General features: G+C 45.5%; 1 long non-coding RNA gene across 1 annotated transcript in view; it reads left to right on the top strand.

Annotated features, from left to right (window-relative positions):
* Positions 1-16407, top strand: part of LOC117974971 (uncharacterized) — a 68628-nt gene extending 52221 nt beyond the window's left edge. The window contains exons 2-3 of the long non-coding RNA XR_004665170.3: positions 14912-15090; positions 15633-16407. This is a non-coding gene — a long non-coding RNA (uncharacterized LOC117974971). The remainder of the gene's footprint in view (positions 1-14911; positions 15091-15632) is intronic.
* Positions 16408-17903: the final 1496 nt, after the last annotated feature.

The raw sequence follows: 17903 nt of genomic DNA, 5'->3' as shown, positions 1-17903 counted from the left end.
CTGTGAGCTCTGCTGTGGTCTGAGGCACCCACAGGTTTTTGTTCCCTCCCCAGGTTGTAGAAGCTGGCAGGGAGAGTGCCACACCCAGCCCAGCCCAGCCCAGCCCCAAGGCCTCCTTGCCCCTGCTGAGGCAGGAACTTCTATCCTACAAGAAACCTTTGAATCTACCTGCTGGAGCCTGGCTAAGGAAGGAGGAAGAGAAGGGGTTGTATAGCCTTTATCAACTTTCTCAGGCAATGCCTTATCTGCATGGCTACCTTTCCCCAATTGCTTAAATCTTGTCCTTCCTATAACTAGGCAGGTGAAGCCCCAAGCATATGCAATCTTGCCCCCTTCCCACCTATTCAATGACCTGGCCCCAAGGTCAATGGATAGGACAACCTTGTCCTGTCCATTGTTCCCCCTCCACACATATGCTGTACTAACTCCCACCTAAAAATCCCCACCCACACTGTGTCCTCCACCTCCTGCCCCATTTTTCTGCTCACTCACACAGCAAACTCTCGGAAGAGCTGTCTTTCATGCCTTCCTGTCCTCACCTCCCATCTGTGGTACCACAAATGGTGGTCCACACTTCAGGTATCACCCTTCCACAAAACTGCCCTTGGCAAGTTCCCTAGTGACCTCCATGTTGTTAAATCCAGTAATCAATTCTCAGATCTCATCCTGACCTATTGGCAGCATTAGATATGGTTGATCATTCCCGTTTCTTTGAAACCACTTGGCTTTTGGACACTATGCTCTCCCAGTTTTCTTCCTAGCTCTCTGGCTGCTCCCTTTGTGCCTCTCGTCTTTCACCAGGCCAGCTGTTCGAGTCCCCCTCCTCCACTCCATCCTCGGGACTTCTCTTTTCTCTGCAGTTTCTGCTCTCTGAGATCTCATCCAGGCTCACACCTTGCATTGTATTTACACAGCAAAGACTTCCAAGTCTGCATCTGCAGCTCTGCTCCCTGGGGCTCTAAACTTGAATCTCTAGGTGGCTCCTTGACATCTTCACTTGAATGCCTGATAGGCACCTCCATCGTAGCATGTCTAAAGGTGAACTTGATTCCCTCCCCCACCTCCCTTCTGCCCCACTGACTCCTCCTCTGCTCTTTCCCATCTCAGTAAAGGGTAATGCCGTTTACCCAGTTGCTCAGGCCAAAACCTGAGTCACACTAGATCCCTTCTGTTCTTCTCCATCCACCTCTACCAGTCAGCATGTCCTATCAGTTCTTCTAAATCCCTCCCTTTAAATGTGAACTTCAAATTGACGTATACCATACATACGGAAAAATGCACAAATCCTAGGTGGACAAAGTGAAAGTTATCACCACTCTGATCGACAAACAGAACTTACCTAGCACCCCTTCTGGCCTTGCCAGTCACTGCTCTCCTCCCTGTAGCTCAGCACCATCCTCATCTCTGTTCTTGAACTTTATGAAAACTGAATCATTTAGTGTATACTCTTTTGAGACATCATATGTGCCTGTATTGCCTTTGTTTTCATTGCTGTATAGCATTCCATTGTGTGAATATGCCACCAAGTGTCCATTTGGCCGCTGACAGGCATTTGGGCTGTCACCTGTTTCTGGCTATTATGAATATTGCTGCTACGAACATTCCTGTACATGTCTTTCAGTATACATCTATACACATTTCTGTTGGGTATGTGCCTGGAAATAGAATTGATGGGTCTCATGGTAGATAGCCATAGAGTTTTCCAAAGTGGTTGTACAAATCTACACTCCCATAGCCTTATATAAGAATTCTGAGTTCTGAATTTTGGTGAGTGTGTAGTGGTCCTTCATTGTGGTTATAGCATTTTCCTAACAACTAATAAATATGAGCACATTTTAATATGCTTACTGCCCATTTGGATATCATTTTCTATGACCTTCTTGTTCTAGTGTTTTGTTGATTTCAGTCTCTTGAACTGAACAGCTGCTGTCTACCTCCACAGCCAGCCTCTTTTATAGACTGGCTCTGTCTTCCGTATTGGCCTCTCCATTTACTTTCTATCCTCATTCTCCTCTCCACAATTTCAACACAGCAGGAGAAACTGCTGGGTTTATGAATATGTGAATGTTCAAGTTTGAGAGTAGAGCCAAACTGTTTTCCGAAATAATACATCAAGGTATAGTCTCCCCAAGAATCGAGAGACCCCACCCCCACCCCCATGGATCTGCTCTGACCCTTGGTATGGTCAGACTTCTTCTTGTCTTGCTAGGGTATGAAATGAGACCAAATTTTACTCTTGATTTTCATTTTCTTATCACTAATTTTTTTTTTTTTTGAAACCAAATCTCGCACTGTCGCCCGGGCTGGAGTGCACTGGCACCATCTCGGCTCACTGTAACCTCTGCCTCCCGGGTTCAAGCCATTCTCCTGCCTCAGCCTCCCACGTAGCTGGGACTACAGGTGCCCACCACCATGCCTGGCTAATTTTTGTATTTGTAGTAGAGATGGGGTTTTACCATATTGGTCAGGCCGGTCTCAAACTCCTGACCTCAGGCGATTCGCCCGCCTTGGCCTCCCAAAGTGCTGGGATTACAGGCGTGAGCCACCGCGCCCGGCCTACACTAATGTTGAACATCTCTTTATTTATGGGCATTTCCTCTTCTGTGAAAAGCTTGGTCTTTATTTTTGCCCAATTCTCTGGAGTGTTGTTTGTGCTTTTAATAATCATTTGTACTTCGTTATGTACTCAGGATATTAACCCTTTGGTGTGGCATATATATTGTAAATCTCTTCTCCCAGTTTCTAGCTTGTCTTTTTTTTTTTTTTTTTTTTTTGAGAAGGAGTCTCACTCTGTTGCCAGGCAGGAGTGAAGTGGCGCGATCCCGGCTCACTGCTGCCTCCACCTCCCAGGTTCAAGTGATTCTCCTGTCTCAGCCTCTCAAGTAGCTGGCATTACAGGCACCCGCCACTATGTCCAGCTAATTTTTGAATTTTTAGTAGAGATGGGGTTTCACCATGTTGGCCAGGCTGGTCTTGATCTCCTGACTTCAAGTGATTCACCCTCCTCAGCCTCCCAAAGTGCTGGGATAACAGGCGTGAACCACCGCGCCCAGCCCCAGCTTGTCTTTTAAGATGTCCTTTGATGAACAAACATTTTTTCAATATGTCATATTTTCCAGTCTTTTATAAAATACACATTGTTTGGTTGGATCTAGGAAATCTTGTCTTACTTATACATTTCATTAAAAATTTTGAAGTTTTGTTTTTTATATGTAAGTCCTAATTCATCTGGATGTTTAGATAGTATGAGTTAGGTTCCAATCTGAGCTTTTGACATGTGGATAAGCATTTTTTTTTCAGTCTCTTTGTTGAACACTCCCTCCATTCCCCACGATATGTTATGCCACCTCTATCATGTGAGACAGTTCTACGGATGCGTGGTCCATGTATGGGCTTTTATTCTCTCCCGTTAGTCCTCTTATCTATCTCTGCCAGCACCACACTGTTTTTAAGAGCCCTCAGCTAAATTAGAGTTCCGGTACCGGAGCAGCTAGCAACACTGCCTGAGCGGGGTGGGGTTTTACAGTATGTTTTCCATAGGATACTCCCTTTACCTGGGGGACAGCCTAATGCCTAGTTGTCCGACCCACAACCAGGGAGTCCCTCACACAGGAAGCTTGTTTATAGTGGCAGATGCTCTGGATTCAGAAAAGGTTGTATAAAAAAAGTTAAAAAGAAAAGGAAAATACATTGGCAGATGCCCTGATGGTTCTTATCAGATCTGTGTCCAATTTATGTCTGCCTGACCATTACTTGGACTCTGGGAGCCATCGGGGTAGTCTCTGGTTCTTCAGATAGAGGGTGCAAATTTAATACACCCCACAATAAAAAATATGTTCACTAACTTATTACTTATGAATCCTGGACAGGGAGGGTGCCGTGAGTCACGAAGGCAGTGCTCCATCCTGGGGTCATGAATGCAAAGTCAGGCAGAGAGAGAGAGAGAGAAACCCCACAACTAGTGGTAGATATAAGGGAATGGGGTGTGAGTCACTTAAAGTTTGCAGGCAAATACCTGAATTGTCCCTTTAAAGGAATCAGTGGCAAAGCAGAAAGCCCATTGGGCTGGGCTGGAGAGATGCCTCTAAGTTCTTAACTCTGGCCCCCCGTTTGAGACATTTGGGTGTGCCAGTCTATTTCTATGACTAGACAGCAACCTTTTCTGTGTGTTCCTGTTACAACTGACCCTGTGATGCCTGGGCATATGACCTTGTGTTTGGTGACAACTACTGCTTAAATAGTGGAGACATTGAAGGCTACTGGAGAAATGTGGGCCAGGCATGGAGCAAGGCATTTGATGAGCATCACTGAACACACAAACAATGTGGAGGCACCACTGTGACCTTAAACCCCACTCACAGGCATCCACTCCACTGTGTGGGGGTGAGCCAAGTGAATAGAGCAACCCTTCACCTAGGGCAGAGTAGGAAGGTTGTTGTGAACCCGGGTAAGGTTATAAAATACTTGTTATCTGTTGTGCCATTGCTTCTAGATTGGCTTTCACCAGGCTAGAGTTTTGTTGAGGTATAGAGCTGTGTGGCAGTGTACCTTTGAGCAGAGAGCAAGGAGTATACCAAGATCAGGAGCTAAGCAGGCAGTCAGTACAGAAAGAAAAGCAAAAATACACACTGTCCATTTGTGTGTTAGCAGAGCCAGTCCATGGGCATCACTGGAGTAGAGGTTTAGTGTAAGAAGTGAAGCCATCTGTGGCACCAGGGGAAAAGCTATCTCCAACATCAAGGTCTTGGGTTCAGATGTGTCATCTGAGGCAATGTCACCTTCAGAGGTGAATTATAGGGCAAAGGTAATGTCATCTGAGATGTGGGACAGGTGTGTCCTTTTCATGGGGACCTACTCGAGTTAACGTGGGCCTCAGCACTTGTCATAATTGCTGAGGTTAAAACGGTGGTCTGCTGAAGGTTTTGGGCCTCTGATTGTAACCAGTGAAGCAGCCAAGGCAGTAGTGATAAGACCAACTAACAACAGGACAGTGTGCGGCTGCACCTGACAGGGTTTGTTTTGCGTGGAAGCTTGGGTTCAAATGGGTCCCCGATCAGAGGGGCAGCTAGCTGCCTGATCTAAGGAACAATCTATGGTTATGAGTCCCAGGAGTATATGCATCTTTAATCTGGCCCCTAACCCTTGAGGGATGGGGGAGAGATTGAAATTTATAAAGAATAGGTTAAGACCTGGGGTAAACTCAAGATCTTTAGTGTATTTATTGTATTGGAATTTGAAAAGAAGTTGTTTGAGGACATCATTAGAGCAACCATTGGGACCTATCAGGGACATGAAGTTTATATTGGATGCCTCCTCTGGAAGCCCAGCATAGTGTATTCTAAGGAGTGAAATGTGTGCCTTCATAGCTATTAGTAATGTCTCTAACTCTGAAAGAAACAAGCAGTGAACTAGCAAGGCCTTGCAACATGGAGTTATGTGATTTTGATTTATAATTTGATGTCTGTGAAATAAGAGATTCCCGGGGTTTATTTGCTTTTTACCTTGATGGGAACAATTTTTAGGTAATGGCCCAATAATTAATAATGAATGTGAAGATGAGACCATTTGTTAGCCAGGACAGCCAGGGCTAGGATGACTTCCTGAAGTTTGACCAAGTGTGTTTTTTCTTGGGTCCTGTCCTTCATCATCCTGGCTAAGGGATGGAAAGGAACAGCTCTCCACTAAGCTGCATCACGTGTGATGGCTAACGATGCCGTTCCTACAGTCCATGAACTCCCATTCCTGTTCACTCAGTTAACACCAAAGGGCTTCCCAGGTAGCCAAGGGGCCTGGGGAGGGGTGACCTCTTCCAGCACCCTGGCATCTGGCAAAGGACCGAGAGAATGAGGAGGCCACCCCCTCCTGCAGATGGAATATCCCAGAGGGCCCAGTTGGCTCCATCCTGTCTTAGGGAGGCCTTGGTATCCAAGCTGAGCTTGTGGGGTGATGTTTCCATAACTCAAAGCATAATGGACAACTGGGTATGGAGGGTCACAGGCTCAGGGTCTGTGAGAGCCTCTATGTCCAAGACAGCTCATAGGTAGCCAGTCATTTGCTGTTTTAATGGTGTATAGCCTGAGGCCAAGAGGGACAAGATCTTGCATCAGAAGCCCTGAAGCAACTAATGACTATCATAAGTGATCCAGAGACTCCAGGAGGCATTACGGGAGCTTGCCAAAGGTTTACAGGGAAGGAGCTTTTTGAGATCACACACAGGAGTGCCTGCTGATTTTAATTTAGCAATAAAATTTGTCAATGAGAAATATGTTGCCACCAGAGCCCAAAAGTATTAAGAAATACTGGGGTTAAATGTCTTCAATGTGTGTATCAAATGCACTTCTTTGGAGTAGGACGTCCTCAATGCAATGTCATATCTGTGCCCCTGGAGAAGGCAGTTGTCATTAAGATCTTGTCTGCAAAGATTGTGTGTGGTGACAAAGCTGTGAAGGTCCCCCATGGGTACCCTGGAAAGGTGTATTGTGTCCCCTCAGCAGTGGAGGCAAACAGCAGCTGAGAGGCTGTTGGAATAGGCACTAAACAGACAAGGTTAGCCAAATATATAAGAGCAAAGTATTTACCACTTGTTGATTGAGTAGAATCAGCAACTTACATAATATTAAGGAGGCCGTGACGGATGGGACCAGGGTGTTAAGACTGTAGTCATCCAACATAAAGTGTCCTTATGTTTTAGGTGTCACATGTGTCTTAGGAGAGGCAATCTATGGGTGTTACTGGAGTGGAGGTTTAGTGTACGTGTCCAGGCTACATTGATATACATTACATATACATTATATATATATATATACACACATATAATACATATATGTTCCATGAATACATATAAATTCTTCTATATACATTATACACACATTACATTATTACATTATATATACATTATATAGTCATCTTAAATTTCAAAAACATTTTTCTTGGAATATTGGAATTCACTGAATGGAACTCATTTTGAGGAAATGCATATATAAATAAAAATGAAAGATTAAGAATGAATGAATTAAATTCCTAGGTTATAAAATCTAGAAAAAGAATAACAAAGAAACTCAAAAGAAAGCCCAAGGAAGAAAGTAATAAATACAAAAGCAGAAATTAGTGATAGAGATGAGAAAACAAAGATATAATTAATAGATTACATTAAAAATACACAAACTACTAGTTAATGTTATCACAAAAAGAGATAAATCACACATGTACAAAAAATAAAAAAGGAGAATGAATGAAATATTGAAACAAAAGAAATTTCTAAAAATCATAAGAAACTAGAACCACTTTGTAAACTTCTATACAAACAAGCTGTAAACTAAACTGAACCAATTAAAGATAGAAATACTTAAACAGGTTAACTTCCATAATAGACTCAGAGAAAGTTATCAAGAAATTATCCCACAAAAAAAGCACCAGGCACAGACAGTTTCACAGGTGAAGTTTAGCAAATCTGGAAAGATTAGATAGCCCCAGTGCTCCATAAATTGATTCAAAGGTCTTAAATTCAAGAAAAATTTCCAATTTCTTTCTTACACAGCAAATATAACATTGATATTTATACTCAATTAAAAAAAGCAGAGCAAAAAAGAAGAGTACATATTTATCAAATAATTTATGAGAATTTATGCAAAATATTTAAATAAAATATTAGAGATCTTATATTAGAAAATACTAGAAGATGGAATCCAACATCATGTTGCCATACACCATGAACAGGTAGGATTAAGGAAGCCATTAATATAATACAAAGGATTAATCAATTTAAGGAGAAAATCATATTAGTATCTCCATAGATGCTGGAGAAGCTGTTGACAAAACTCAACACAGAGTGAAATTAATGGGTGTTTTCTCAATATAATAAAATGTACATACCTTGTTCCTAAAGCTAGATTTTTTTTTTTTGAGACGGAGCCTTGCTCTGTCACCAGCCTGGAGTGCAGTGGCGTGATCTCGGCTCACTGCAACCTCCGCCTCCTGGATTCAAGCGATTCTGCCTCAGCCTCCCATGTAGCTGGGATTACAGGCATGTGCCACCACACTCGGCTAATTTTTGTATTTTTAGTAGAGACGGGGTTTCACCGTGTTGGCCAGGTGTGTCTCAAACTCCTGTTAAGGCTAGAATTTGAATGGGGAAATACTGGAAGTGTTTCTGCTAAGTGCAGGAAAAAACAAAGAGGCCCTCTACTATTCTATGTTGTACTGGAGATATTAGGCAAAACAGTCAGAGAAATCAATAGGAAACAAGAATTTGGGGGAAAAGGAGTAAATTTATCCCTTGCAGATGATATGATTGCATACCTGGAAAACCCTAGAGAATGAATGGTAAAATTAATCCAGATAACGGAAAATTCAGTGAAATAGCAGGATATAAAATTAACATACAAAAATTAATAACCTCAGTATACACAAGCAATGTCTAGTTAGGGAATATAATGAAGGAGAAAACTCTATTTATATAGTAACAAAGAAGATGAACTACTTAGGAATAAACGTAATAAGAAATATGCAAAACCTATATAAGAAGAACTTTACAACACTCCTGGAAGATGCTCAAGTAGAAGTAAAATAAACGAAAAGACATCACTTGTTCCTGTTTAGGATGTCTCAACATCATAAAAATATAAGTTCCTTCTTATTTAATTTATAAATTTAATGCAATCCCAGTAAGAACACCAATAAATTTTTATTTTGAGATAGAGTCTCGCTCTGTCACCCAGGCTGGAGTGCAGTGGCGCGATCTTGGCTCACCGCAACCTCCACCTCCTGGGTTCCAGCAATTCTCCTGCCTCAGTCTCCTGAGTGGCTGGGAATACAGGTGCGCAGCACCACACCCAGCTAATTTTTATATTTTTTAGTAGAGATGGGGTTTCACCATATTGGCCAGGCTGGTCTCGAACTCCTGACCTCATGATCTGCCCGCCTCAGCCTCCCAAAGTGCTAGGATTACAGGCATGAGCCACTGTGTCCGGCCACTAATAAACTTTTTAATGGAACTAAACAAGTTGATACTGAGCATTATATGGAAAAATAGGTATGAAGGATTAGCCAGGAAAACATTAAAGACAGCGTCTTCCATATGAGGCTCAGTATCAACATGTCTAGTTCCACAAAAAAAAAGTTAATTGATGTTTTTGTTGGGGTTGCATTAAATGTATAAATTAAATAAAGAGGAATTAACTTTTGTATATATTGATCTTGTGTCCTGGGACCTTGCCATTTTTACTTCTGTTGAGAATAGGCCCCCAAAATCTGGCCATAAACTGGCCCCAAAACTGGCCATAAACAAAATCTCTGCAGCACTGTGACATGTTCGTGATGGCCGTGACAAAGGTTGTGGGTTTACCAGAATGAGAGCAAGGAACACCTGGCCCACCCAGGGCAGATAACCACTTAAAGACGTTCTTAAATCACAAACAATAGCATGAGCCATCTGTGCCTTAAGGACATACTCCTGCTGCAGATAACTAGCCAAACCCATCCCTTTATTTTGGCCCATCCCTTTGTTTCCCTGAGGAATACTTTAAGTTAATCTATAATCTATAGAAACAATGCTTATCACTGGCATGCTGTTAATAAATACGTAGGTAAATCTCTTTTCGAGGCTGTCAGCTCTGAAGGCTGTGAGACCCCTGATTTCCCACTCCACACCTCTATATTTCTGTGTGTGTGTCTTTAATTCCTCCATCGCCGCTGGGTTAGGGTCTCCCCCACCAAGCTGGTCTCGGCAACTTCCTAGTTCCAGGAGACTTTTTGTAGATTCTTTGGGGTTTTTTTTACATAGACGGCGACATCACCTGTGAGTAAAGAGTTTTATTTCTTCCTTCCCAATCTGTATAACTTTTATTTCTTTTTATTCGTTTGTTTTATTGCACTAGATGGTAAGAGACGACATCCTCGCCTGGTTCCCAAGCTTAAGGGGAAAGGATCCAGTTTCTCATCATTAAGCATGATGTTAACTATAGATTATTTGTAGACCTCCTGGCAAGACCTTCTGGTCTGGCATATATTAGAGAATGTATTGAATGAATGAATGCATGCATGCATGCATGAATGGATGAATGAAAGTATCTGGAACATAAAGTGGTGGAGGAGTGGGAGAAGACAAGCATGGAACTAAAAATTAGGAATTATATTAGGCCCAGTTTTTATTTTTTATTTTTTTTAATTTAAAAGTAAACTTTAATGTCAAAAATGCAAACTTGGGAAGGGCAGAAAGAGCACACAGAAGTCATTTCCTCTGAAGGGGAAGATTGGGAGAGATTAAGGGATATAGTCCTGGGTGACCAGGAAGAGAAGCAAAAGTCCACCCTTGAACATGCTGGGTTCAGGGGAACCTGGAGGGTTGCGTGGTGAACGGGCAGAGGCGCTCCTCACTTCCCAGATGGTGGGGCGGCTGGGCAGAGGTGCTCCTCACTAGGCCCAGTTTTTAAAGGTCTTGAATGCCTCAGAGCTCTCAGCCAACAGGCTGATTCATCTAACAAGAAATAACCAAATGAACCTGCGACCAAAGCCAAGTGCTGCTGGTGGGTGCCATACAGAGGACCCCATTAGCCACTGGGTGCTGAGTGCCCACCTCTGCTGGCAAGGCCTGGCCTGCCCTGGTGGCCTCTTGCCCTTAGCAAAGAATGAAGAGGACTTTTTTTTTTTTTTAACAGTTTGGCCCTAAGGACCCGGGATTTCTGTCTGTGCTACTGGCTTTAGGCCGGGCACAGAAGAATGACAAGTCCCGGTTCTGCTTCTCATTCCTTAGGTGACCTTGAGGAAGCACAGACCCTCTCTGGGCCTGTTTCCAAATCCACAGACTAGGGATGGGGATAGAATTATAGGGGAAAGAACTAGCGTTAAGGGCCTACTGTGAGTTGTCTTTATATTAATACTTCTTAAAGAGCTAGCATTTTTGAGTGTCTACTATTAAATAGGCAACCTATGTGTATTATTTCATTTAATTCTCAAAGCAGCCTTCTGAGGTGGATGCTGTTAGAATCACTAGCCGGCACATATACAAACTGACATGTCATGTACCTCTCACAACAACCCTCCAACATAGGTTAGTCCCGCCAGGCTCTGGGAAGTGAAGCCATGTATCTAAGGTCTCTTAAGGTCTCGCAGTTAATAAGCGGCAGAATTTAGGTTTAATTTGGGCCTCTTTACCCCAGCCCTTACTTTCCCCTTCATCATACTCTCCCTCCACGATTATAACTGTTCTCCTTTGTTGCCCAGCCCATGAAATCCTCAGACTCCGGGACCCCACGTCCTCAATGTGAGACACAGAGCCTCGCGCAGGGCAAGTGGGAGGGACGTTAGGATGAAGGAGCCAGCGGAGGCGCAGTAGGAGGGGAATGAGAGGGAGGAGAGGAGGAAGGGGGGAGGAGGCAGGCAAGCGCCCGCGGTGAGGAACTGCGCCCTCTGGTGGTCATTCTGAGAAGCTGCGGACAAGGTGGACTTGGTGCCCAGTGTGGGGCGGGCTCAGGCTCGGGAGAAGCATGGCAAGGGCCCGAGCTATAAGGCGGATCACCCACCGAGGTGGCTAAAGGCTCTAGTCCTGCTGCCTTTGGCTGGAGGAGAGTTAAGTCTGTCCCTCTCCAGGACTTGTCAGGATGGAGAATTCTGAGCTTTGCTCGGACTCCATCAGCGGTTGAGCCCCCGTCCGTGGTCAGGCAAGCTTTGGAGTGTGTCCAATGAGAAGGAGTTATTATCTCATTTGACGGAGGAGGAAACAAACTCAGAGGTATTAAACAAATCGCTCCAGCTCACCACAGTAACGACCCCTTTCTTCATCTGCTTTCTTTTTTCGTTTGTTTGTTTTAATAAGACTGTTTTGAACCCACCCAGTTCCTGGCCTTCTGTCTTTATTTGCCCTCTCTCCCCGGGTGATCTTGCTCATGACATGGTTTTAAAACCCATCTGCGCACGATGCCTCCCAAGTTTAGATCTCCACCCCTCACCCTTCTCTGGGCTCCAGACGGCCAACTGGGTATCTTCACTTGGGTAGCTCCGAGGCACCTCAAACCCAACATGTTCAGGGGTGGCATCTTGCTTCTCTTCCTGGTCACCCAGGACTATATCCCTTAATCTCTCCCAATCTTCCCCTTCACAGGAAATGACATCATCCTCCAGCCAGTTACTCAAGGCAGAAACCCAGGAAACATTCTAGATTCCTCCCTTACCTTACACCTTCACCTTCAACCCATGAACAGGTCCTGTTGCTTCTAGTTCCAAAATATATCTTGAATGCAACCGCTTCTTCCCATCCATTTTCCATCTCCAAGTCACCCTCAACTGCAGGGACTTCTGCAATAGCCTTCATGCTAATGTTTCTACCTCTTTTTTGGGGCGGGGGGACAGGGTCTCGCTCTGTCACCCAGGCTGGAGTACAGTGGCTCCATCTCGGCTCACTGCAACCTCCACCTTGCGGGTTCAAGCGATTCTCTTGCCTCAGCCTCCTGAGTAGCTGGGACTACAGGTGTGGGCCATCACACCTGGCTAATTATTTGTCTTTTTGGTAGAGACAGGTTTTCACTATGTTAGCCAACCTGGTCTCGAACCCTTGACCTCAAATGATCCTTCTGCCTCAGCCTCCCAAAGTGCTCGGATTACAGGCCTGAGCCACCGCACCCAGCCTCCTACCTCTCTTATTGATTTATTCATTCAACAAATCATTGATGAGCACATGCTGCTTACCAGGAACTGTCCTGGACACTGTGGAAACAGCAGATGCAAGATTGCCCTCTAGCCTCTCCCTGTCTATTCTCCAAACAATGGGCTTGTTACTGTTCTGTGTGTCTGTGTTTGTGTGTTTTAATTATGCAGTTTCTCGCTTAACACGTATATGCTGACTTTCAACTATTCACTGTGGCCCAAAGTGCCTGTGTAACCTAGTATTTCCAGCAGCTTCTCCCAGCAAGCCTCTCCTCTTCTCCATCCATGTTCACTGGGTTTTAACCACACTGCCTTCCTTTCATCCTTCTGATTCCTCAACTAGGCCATATTCCTTGCCAGCCACCTGAAGGCCTTTGCTCATGCCGTTCCTTTGGCCTGGAGTGCCCTTTCCCCTCACTCTGTGTGCTGCCGAGTCCTCCTTCAGGTCTTGGTTTTTGTTTTGTTTTGTTTTGAGACGGAGTCTCACTCTGTCACTCAGGCTGGAGTGCAATGGCACGATCTCGGCTCACAGCAACCTCTGCCTCCTGGGTTCAAGCAGTTCTCCTGCCTCGGCCTCCTGAGTAGCTGGGACTACAGGTGCATGCCACCACACCCAGCTAATTTTTTTTTTTTTTTTTTTTTTTAGTATTTTTAGTAGAGACAGCATTTCACCATGTTGGCCAGGCTGGTCTTGAACTCTTGACCTCAGGTGATCCACCTCAGCTTCCCAAAGTGCTGGGATTACAGGCGTGGGCCAGCGCACCCAGCCCAGGTCTTGGTTTAAATGACACCTTCTCTGAACACCCTATTTCCTCTCTTTGTACCCTGTCTATTCCTCCACAGCCCTTATCTATTACAATAGATGGTAAACTCCTTTAGGGCAGGAAACAGGTTTATGTAATTCACCAATCTGTCCTCAGCACCCAGGTGTGCTTGTTGAATAAAGGAACTTGGAACTAAGGCTGTCTCTTCCCACCATAGCCCTTCTGAGAGCTGAAGGGAGTGCCTGCTCTTCTGAGGTTTCTTTTCTTCTGGCTGAACACCCCATGCAGTAGCCTGGCCTATGCAGCACTGCTCAAACTGTGTTCTGTTTGAAATGTTGTTATCTCATAAAGGTTCCATGGTGAATGAAGTTTAGAGTGTCACAGTATCCAGCATGGGGTAAAGGCTCTGAGAAGTCCTGCTGTAAGGAGCCCATTTAGCTGGGTTCAACCCAGACATTCCCAGCCTTGTTTATCTAACTACTGGGATACAATTTAATGCAAAACTAGACAAGTCCTCAGCTCAGGAGCTGTGGCCATTCTGTCCAGGAATTGCTAGAGAGTCAGCCTGGAGACTGGGCGTGGTGGCTCAGGCCTGTAATCCCAGCACTGTGGGAGGTGGAGGCAGGCAGATCACGAGGTCAGGAGTTGGAGACCAGCTTGGCCAATACGGTGAAACCCTGTCTCTACTAAAAAATACAAAAATTAGTCAGGTGTGGTGGCTTGCACTTGTAATCCCAGCTACTTGGGAGGCTGAGGCTGGAGAATCATTTGAACCAGGGAGGGTGAAGGTTGCAGTGAGCTGAGATCCCGCCACTGCACTCCAGCCTGGCGACATAGCGAGGCTCCGTCTCAAAAAAGAAAAGGAGAGTCAGCCTGGAGTGGCAATGAAACCTGGGCCTTGGGTTAGACACGGTCCTGGGCTGAATGTGGCTCTCCATGCCCTGGTGATGATGACTGTGCTGGTGCCTGTGGTCAGCTGGATAAAGCCCCCAAAGATGTTCATGTTTGAATCCCCAGGACCTGGGAAAGATACTTAGTATGGCAAGAGGGATTTTTGCAGGTGTCACTACATGAAGAAGTTTGAAATCATCATGGATTAGCCTGCAGGAGCTGGATGTGCCTGGTGTAATCACACCATCCTTATAAGAGCGATGCAGAGGGTCAGGGTCACAGGAGAAGGTCCTCACCAATCTGATGTACTTTGAACATGGAAGAAGGGGCCTCAGCCAAGGAATATGGCAGCCCCTAGAGACTAAAAGAGGCAAGAAAACAAAGGCTCCCCTTAGAGCCTCCAGAAGAACCAGGCTTGCTGATAGCTTGACCTTAGCCCTGTGAAACTGTTTCAGACTTTGGACCTCCAGACCTTCAGAGAATCAATGTGAATTGTTTCAAGCCACTTGGTTTGTGGTTATTTGTTGTGCCTGCCATGGGAAGTGAAGACAGTACCTCACAGGGGCTCATGATGTCTTGGTTCTAAAATTTGTCTTTTCTTTCATTCTCTTCAACAGCCATGACAATCATCTGTGCTCTTCTCTCTGTGCCTAACATTGTCATCTCCCATATGCACCACTGGCCCACCTTTGAGAAAGAATTCAAACTCCACTTCCTGGCCAGGCTGGTCTCGAACTCCTGACCTCAAACCCCACTTTCTTCATGAGGCTTGCTATGACCCCACCACACCCACCAGGTAAAAGTAGAAACCCACAGAACTCAAAGTGGGGAACCCTTCCCACCGGTGCCACATTCAAGCCTCATTCCCCACAAAACTGAACATCCAAGGAGGTTTGTGGATGATGTAAATGGAAGGCGCAGAAGGTGAAGGCCCAGGGTGGAAAGGGCTCTGCCCTCTGGGCCTCCACTGAATTAGGCCTGTGCTCTGTCTGACCTGGGGAGTGTCCTCATCTGTGCCCTCACCTTGGGTCCACCTTGTGAAGCCAACACACCACTTTGCCTCCTGGACCATTTCCCCTGGATGTCTCACAAGCCCTTCAGGCCCACCACATCCCAAACTGACATCAGCATATACCAAACATGTGCCCCTCCTCATTCCCTGGCTCCTGTGGGCACCACCGCCTGCCCCTACCCCAACCCAGGACTCTGACATCATCCAAGCCTCTTCCTTCTCCTCCACCTCACACTCTCTGTTCTTTACAAAGTCCCATTATTTCCGCCTCAGACACATCTCTCAAATCCATCTTCTTTTCTGTGTCTCCACTACCCGTGCTGCAGGCCAGACCACCATCACCTCTCACTGGACCCTGCTACGACCACCTCCCTGATCTTTCTGCCCTTGGGCTCGCTCCATGCAGCCCCTTCTCCACACAGCAGCAGCCAGAGGCAGTTTCTGGAGCCCACAGCTGAATGCGTTGTTCTCCTTGCTCAGGCAGAGAAGAGGACAGATGGGGTTTTGGTCTCCTGTGTGTAGCCAGAGGGACTGCCTTGCCCTTCGCCATCTCTAGTAGTTCCTGAGACCACAGCTGCTGATGGCAAATGCCCCCAGTCCCAGCCATGCCCCAGCCCCCTGCATTGAGAGACCCAGCTCCACCCAGAGGGCAGCTGCAGCCTCCTTCATCCACAGCCACTGCTGTGACCAAGAGGGACCTTGTCCTGGAAGGCCAGTGGAGCCCTTCTGAGGCCTTCACAGGCCCAGTGTCCACCCTGGTCATGACACGTATAATAACACAGCTCTTGCATTAAATACTATTTACTGCAGCAGAATTTTTTTTTTAAGTTTGTTATAATTTTGAATTTTGTGAAGAGCAAATTACTCATTTTGTTTTTTAACTTGAATTTATTCATTATACCTAAGTAAGAATTGATCTGGGCTATGCTTGGCTAGTTGGTATAATACCACATCTGTAGACATTTAATTAAACATGTATTAATTTTAATGTTGTTGTTTTCTGCTCACATTTTAGCATCAATAGTTTTTTAAATCGGGGCTTGAATATTTGTGTAAGTTCTTGAAAAATTTATGGGCCCAAAGCCATGAAGCTATAAAAGGTCCCTGGGTCTCTGCAAAGAGGCCAGGCCTCCCAAAGAACTTAGGGCTAAGTCACACCAGGGCTGGGTGGCTGGGGCGGGAGAGTGGCAGGCTCCTCACATCCATGGGTATCCAGGCCACACCTGCTGTGTCACAGAGGGCCTGGGGATGAGAAAAAGAGAGAAAGAGGTTTGAGCCTGGGGATCCCTCTCCAGTGGGATCCAGGAAATCCTGAGTACCCAAACCCCCTCTGGTATACTTCTGCTGTCCTCTCCTGCCAGCCCTGACACCACCCCCTCTCCCCGCCCTAGTGATGCTGGCTCAGACTCAGCTCTCTTGAAGCTTGGCTTCTCTAAGAATTTATGGCTCTGAGCTAAGTGAAGAGAGGTCAGAGCCACTGGCTCTCTCATATCTCAGTCTTATTTTCAATACGCCATTTCCCCAGCACTCCAACATCACAGGGCTTTGGGGAATGAATGGAGGCTATGGGGTCAGAAAAGCCTGGATTCATATGCTGGTTCAATATGAATGAGTTCCATGATTTGGGATAAGTCCCTTCCCCCATCTGAGCCCTGATTTCCTCATCTGCAAAATGAGGTAAGTAATACCAACTTATGGGTGATAGGATGAAACCACTAGCACCATGCTTGGCAGTTTGTGTAGGCACTTGATAAAGAGGAGTTTCCTCCCTCGCAACTTTTGGCCCACAATCTCATCGGTCACAGCATTTGACCAACCCTGTCCTGGCTTCCTTTCCTTTTTCAAGAGTCCTTGCCACCAGGGTACCTGGGATGCCTATGTGAGGTACCCTATGTCAGGGTACCTATGTGAGAAAGGGCTGGGAGGTCTGTTTGCTTTATAGCTGATGCGTGCCGGGCACAGTGCTGGATGCCTAAGCAGGTAGTGTTATCACTCTTCACCTGCCTGACAGACGTGTTGATCTATTCCCAATAGGCTCCACTCCCTCACTTCTACCGCTAGTACGTCCAGCGTGCCGCCACTCTGCAGAGGTGCAGAAGGCAGAAAGCAGATCCTCTTGGCCAAGTTCCAAGCCACAGTCCCCCATATGCATCAAAATCAAAATCGATTCTAACTAAAACCTATTTCCCCTGACCATTGCATTTGACCCTACCTACTATTTTACTATTTAAGTCCAAGGGGAAGGCATATTTTTTTAAATAGAAAAAAATGTAATCACTTAATTTCGGCACTCATCATGAAAGATTTTGAGTTAGCAAATCAGTGTAATGGATTGCAGCTAATGCATTTTCCTTCCAGAAAGTGGATGGCTGGTATCCAGTTTCCATCCAAACTGCAGTCACTCTGCAAAAGATGGAGGCACAGACTTGGCCCACTCTTCTCTCCACCAAAACTTACTGTGATGTTCTCACATCCACATCTCAAGAAATCCCAGGGTTGAACATACTGCTCAACAAGCAGGGACCAGGGGCTCTAAAGTGCCTCCCAGTCACCACTCTCCTGATTGATCCTCATCATCACCACCACCACCATCAGCA

Source organism: Pan paniscus, chromosome 9 (genome assembly GCF_029289425.2).
Source record: "Pan paniscus chromosome 9, NHGRI_mPanPan1-v2.0_pri, whole genome shotgun sequence".
Lineage (NCBI taxonomy): Eukaryota > Metazoa > Chordata > Mammalia > Primates > Hominidae > Pan > Pan paniscus.
This window is presented reverse-complemented; position numbering and strand designations above follow the sequence as displayed.